Genomic DNA, 6,708 nt, shown 5'->3' on the forward strand with positions numbered 1-6,708 from the left:
TTCTACAGGCTTTGGACCAGGACCCATGCAAGGGCTTGCAGGATCAAAGCCTTACTATCAGTGCTGTAGAGAGGACTCACATTACAAGACATCATTACTATTAGAAAATATATTATCCAATATTTACTCTCATGTGCTGCCCTAGATAATGTTCTTGTGAGATTTCCATTTATTGTCCCTATGAAGTTTCCTAGGGTCTTTGTTTAGCAAGAAATGAATTTTGTTTCTTATATGGCTCTGTATGTGAAAAAACCTGTAATCCCTTTTCACAGCTTTTAAATGCCTATTTGAGTGTAATTATTTTAAAGAATTAATAAAAAGTTTTTAAAATGCTGTGTATATAGAAAAAGGGCAGAAAAAAATTAGAAGTCATTTCACTGACTTTGCATCTTTAATATCAAACTACTATTCCTTTTCACAGTATTTTATTGTATTAAAACATAATCATGTTAGAAAATTTCCCATTAGGTCAACAAAAATGAATACAAGGTAAATACTATATTCTCACAATGATTGTAATCTACTAATACAATAGGGTCTCTTCACAATAAGTTTAAACAAAAATTCAGTTCTTGATTATTTCAATTTATTTCCAAAATACTGTCTACAAAGGAGAAAATGTACTGTTTTCATATTTGTGAAAAGTTTCTTAGGTCCATTCCCCATTTCCTATTGTCAACAACAACAGCTAGTAATATGTAATTTATATTATACATACACCTTTTTTGTACATACAGGTTTCAGAGTAGCAGCCGTGTTAGTCTGTATCCGCAAAAAGAAGAAGAGGAGTACTTGTGGCACCTTAGAGACTAACAAATTTATTAGAGCATAAGCTTTCGTGGACTACAGCCCACTTCTTCGGATGCATTCTTCTATATGCATCCAAAGAAGTGGGCTGTAGTCCACGAAAGCTTATGCTCTAATAAATTTGTTAGTCTCTAAGGTGCCACAAGTACTCCTCTTCTTCTTTTTGTACATACAATTAGCTATCTTTTGTGGAAATAAGTGTAAATGTGATCAATCAGGAACATTTACTTCCATACAACTCTACGCACCTTTTGTAAAACAATCAAAACAACCTGGCTATATCTTTGTGACCACAAAAATATTTCTCTGCAAATGGACTCTCTATGAATTTTTCAAGTACTGGTAATTTACAAAAATGATATTGCCCCAATGCTAATAAACCCTCTTATCATGTTACTACTGTTTCGTGCAAATGTTTAAGAAAAGAGTGTGACAGTTATTGCTGTCCCATGCAGGATCCTTGGGAACCATATTATATTGGGTTTGGTTGTCACCATGGGCCACAGACTGTGTGCAGCTACTGCAGGAAGGGTTGCTACAGCTCCTCCAGGAACTAAGAATAGTGGGGGGCGATTAAGGTGAATCACTCAGGTTGTAAACACCTTCAGAGAGGTACCACCCAGTACGCAGCCCGTCAGGGTAATCTGCTAGCGGGCCGCGCGAGAGTGTTTACATTGACCGTCCGCAGGCATGGTCGCCCGCAGCTCCCAGTGGCCACGGTTCGCTGTTCCCGGCCAATGGGAGCTGCGGGAAGCAGTGCAGGCAACAGGGCTGGTATGCCATTCCACCTATGTTATATTTGAAGCAACACAAATGGCATTTTGAACTACAAACTGGACATCTATATGAATAATCCATCCTGGTAGGGTGTAGGGATGTAAATAGAGTTTTAAAATGGTAACCTTTTAACTGATTAAAATTCTATTGGTTAAACGGTTCACCATTAAGGAGTTCACATAGGCGGGGAATTAAGGGTGGTGTATGGGAGGTGCTGCAGCACCCCCACATTTTATGCAGAGATCTGCTGCCTCCATGCACCCGGGGTCCTGGCATACCAGCCGCCAGCCCTGGGACCCGGGACGCCACAGCCGCTGGCCCAGCACCCAGTACTTCACTGCAGCCCCGCGCCCAGGGTCCCGTCTGCCAGTATGCCAGTCCCAGGACTCCGCTGCCGCTGGCCCAGCACCCGGGGTCCCCTCTGCCAGCCCGGGTGCAGGGCTCTTCTGCCTCCCTGGGCCCAGCATCCCAGCCACAGCACTCCGCGGCCACCAGCCCCGGGACTCTACTGCTGCCCCGTGCCTGGGGTCTCGGAACCAAGGCGTGGGGGGCAGAAGAGTTTAATCGTTAATCAAAACCTATAAGAATGTGCTTATCTGTTAACCGGTTAACCAGTTACACTTTTACATCCAAAAGCAGAGTGTGCAGTGGAGCAACAGCAGTCATATCCTCTTCTCAAGCAGTCAAATAGAAGTTGTGAGACCATTTTAAGCCATCAAAATCATAGTGTGGACTAATGTACGGTGGTACCAAATTACAAATATTTTATATTACACTAGAATATATAGCTGAGTAATCCAACAAAGACTGTCCAACAAGAAAGATGGATTCCTCAGGCTGCTGTCATAAATGAGTTTGACTTTATAAAATAAAGCCAATGATCCTGTCTCCTGCACATGTTTTTTGTATTTATCAGTACAGTTTCTTATATGATGAATCTCATATTAATGTTATTACATAGTAGTATTTTCTTCGATGGAAAGAATAATCCCTTATTTATGACATTATTAAACAATCATAAATGGTCCTAAGAGTAACATTGCATCTGAAAATATCACCACCAGCAGGTAAGGAAAACAAAGGGAACAAAGATAAAGAGAAGTTGCGGTGACACCTGCAAATTTAAATGAGGGGCCTGAAATGACTGAAATTATGCATTATGCAGCACATTGCAATTGCTCTAGACCTTCCTTCTGCAGTTCATTAGATTAATTTTTCAAACAATAGCATCAAAAAATTGTTTAGACTACAGTTTAATTACTGGTGTTCTAGTAGTTTTATGTTCCATGGGCATCTCACAGGCATTCATAAAAGGCATTGTTTGGCAGGTCTCCAGGACAGGAATTTAAGTGACAAAGGAAGTTAGATCGGTTGACTAAAAGGAAATAAATCAGATGACTTGAACATTTGGTTGACAAGGACTAGAAAACTGGTAGGAGAGAAAATACCAGAGGAACTGGAATCTGAAGCAAGTTTTGGACAAAAACATCAGCCCCCTTTGATTTTAAAGTACAGATAGGTATAAACAGGCATACAATAGCAGTATTAGGCTACGTCTACACTACCCGCCTGAATCGGCGGGTAGAAATCGATCTCTCGGGGATCGAATTATCGCGTCTCATCGGGACGCGACAATCGATCCCCGAATCGACACGCTTACTCCACCAGTGAAGGTAGGAGTAAGCGCCGTCGACTGGGAGCCGCGGAGGTCGATTTTGTCGCCGTCCTCACAGCGGGGTAAGTCGGCTCCGATACGTCGAATTCAGCTACGCTATTCGCATAGCTGAATTTGCGTATCTTAAATCGACTACCCCCCCCCCCCCCGTAGTGAAGACCTGCCCTTAGTGTGGCATGGTTGTGCTCCCTGCCCTTTCTTCCCATATCAGAAGAAGGGCAGAAATAACTTGCAGGACACAAGAAGCAGCCAAGAAGGGAAGCATTCTGCAATAATCCTCTTGTAACTCTAACAGTCAATGACCTGTGGAACATAAATTTTGCAGATTTGGGGAGGGTAAAGGATGGGTAACAGCTGGAATAAGGTGCAGTAGTTGCAATCTGCCTCGCTATGGCTTTTCCCTTGCAAGTATGTGTAAAAGGTGGCCTTAATTTGTTCCAGTGAGATGAAGGTATATTTAGAGCTGGCCTGAATTTTGGCTTCCTTATTTGTAGATAGAATTAATTTTCAACCACAAAATGAACTGCAGATATAAATCTAAGTAGCCGATTTATGGCTGCAATTAGTGCAACTATTCAGACTTGTACCTGAAACTGAATTGTGGGTACAAAAGTGGGGACACTAATTCTGCAGATACAAATTGTGCTGAGAAATGAGAGGCTATCCCTCTGAAAACTTACCCCTAAAATGTCAGCCATATGACTCTAGCAGGCTATAACTGTGTCACGTTTGTAGCTCTGAGAAGTTTTCTCACGTTAGAGGGTATTAGGAAAGAATATAGACTGGTGGCCTATCACATCTGTCAAGAATAAAAGACAATGAATAGTCAATATCAATAAATTCAGTTATCAAGAACTGTTTACCTGTATAAACAATTAGATTCAACTAGTAAATGTAAATGAAATATAACTCCTAAAAATGATTTTCCCAGATGAGAGAAAAAGGGTATTCACAAACTGAGTGTGAATTTACATGTAGTTCATGAAAAAGTGATTGTTTACACAGTTAAATACTTTGTATCTGACGTGCAAAAGGAGGGCACAAAGAAAAATAAGAAACATGAATATTTGTTTTATATCTCAATATAGAGCATGTTGGTATGCCCTTCAGATAAAGCCCTGATCCTGCAAACCCTGACTCACATAAGTAGTCCTTGTAAAAATGAGCAGTCCCATTAAGTCAATGATGTAAGAACATTCATATGTCAGGGTTTGCAATATCAGGCTATTATTAGCATTTACGTTGCACTATTCTTCCCTCCCCCCACCCCCCACACACAAAATATTTTTTAAAAATTTGCTCCTTCTTTTCTGACTGTGGTGCTTCCCAGGGTTACCCAGAGTTGTGAGACACCTCTGTTGTGAAGAAGCCTTGTCTGTACCTGCCCTGACTCTTTCAGCCACAGGCAACACAAGCACTCCCCTCTCAGCCTACATGGGCTCCACTCTCCCTTGGGCAGATTAGTGATAGGCACACTCCAATCCCCGAATTCTCAGAGCATACCCCTGCAGTGTCCAGTCTTTTATCCACTGGACACTCACAGAATTACCAGACCCATGCACTGCTGCTTACTAATTACACCTTAGAACACAGCACCGCTTGACACACAGCACATATATTTGTTTATAGTGAATGCAAGTATAAGTTTATTTAACAGAGATTCATATGATAGCAAACAGAAATACTGGAAACTAAGGATTAGATATAAAAAAAATCATATCACACAATCTAGAGCTTAAACTCAACTAACAAGATGCCCTCTTGTCTAACAATGTACTGCTTACTCCAAGTCCTTCTCACAGTGTTTTTGAACCAGAATGGCTGAGACCCCTCTTTCTAAGGCTAAGCCTGCTGTCAGCTTGCCTCCCCCAATGAACCATGTGAAGGCAGCTTTCCGCACACCCCGCTATACCAGACCTGTCCTTTGTACTTCACCTCTAACACAGAGTCCCACACCCATTTATCTCTTCCTGTTAATTTTGCTTTTGACATCCCCAATGTCTTATTAGCATTTGACTCAGTATGGAAATACACTCTCATTGTAAGACACGATACACAATAATCAACCACAGAGATAAGCATCTCCAATCTTCTGTCTGCTGGAACCTGACTTAAGGCATGCTACCTCTGGTTGACCTACTTTTAACTACAAGGCCTTAGGAACATAATTTCCAATATAAACATATCTCCTTACATATTATCTGCATATATATTTCAAAAGATTATGATGATCAGTGTGGCACAGGCTTTCAACGGAAACCTAACATGACACTCTTTGGTGAGCTAGAATATAAATATTACACCCAAGGAATCCCTGTAACCCTTATGCACCCCTGTACCCAATGCCAGTTGGTATCAAGAGGTTCTTGGGTCACATTGTCCCAATAACTGAATTGTTTGTCCATATTTCGGTGAAGATTAAAAAAAAAAAGGTATTTAGGCTCCTAACATCCATTGAAATGTCAATTTCACTGGATGTTAGGAACCTAAATACCTTTTTGGATCTGCCCTCACTACAGCGATTCCTACCTCATAATTTGATATCAAGTGTGCAACCGTCCAATCTGTAGAAAATGTTGCTTCCAAATCTTCTCATGTCACTTCAACCACATTACCTTTCCATCTTTTAGTCACAGTGTTCTAACAAAAAGAAGAACAGGAGGACTTGTGGCACCTTAGAGACTAACAAATTTATTAGAGCATAAGCTTTCGTGGACTACAGCCCACTTCTTTGGATGCATCTAACAGTGATGCCAGCCTCAATATCCCTTTTATCTCTTCCTCCTAGGGTGACCAGACAGCAAGTATGAAAAATCGGAACAGGGGGTGGGGGGTAATAGGACCCTATATAAGAAAAAGACCCAAAAATCGGGACTATCCCTATAAAATCGGGACATCTGGTCACCCTACTTCCTCCCTCTTTGCCTTCTCCCATGCTGCTCTCTTCACAGGAAATACCTTGCCTGAACCTCTTCACCAAGCCATATTCAAATCCCTCCTGAACACCCACTTCTGCTGTCACCCATGAAAACTAAAGAGTAAGAAAAAGTTAAAATAAAGTGTAACAGAACTTTCCAAGCGAGTATGTGCCTTAGTGAATACCATGTGCAGTCATGTATCTTTTATTATTTACCTTTCAAACATCTGGCAGACTCAGTTTCCTGGATCAGAATCCTAGATCTGCTCCTCAGAAAAGATCACGTCTACAGATTTTTTCGGAGCTAGCTAGGGAAAACTGAGGCTCTGACCTGCAACTTGTTCTGTGCAGAACATATTGCAGGATTAGGGCCTAAATTCTTTGAGATTTCCTCTTTCTGCATGATTTGTTGATGGTGGCTGCTTCTTGATGTTTTAAAAGGATTTTTTTTTCAGCCTTGAGAAGTAAAGTACAATTCCTTTGAGATGATTAGGCAAATGTTTCCTAGTGGAAATATTTGAATATTTTGATA

This window comes from Chrysemys picta, chromosome 7 (genome assembly GCF_011386835.1).
Source record: "Chrysemys picta bellii isolate R12L10 chromosome 7, ASM1138683v2, whole genome shotgun sequence".
Classification (NCBI taxonomy): domain Eukaryota; kingdom Metazoa; phylum Chordata; order Testudines; family Emydidae; genus Chrysemys; species Chrysemys picta.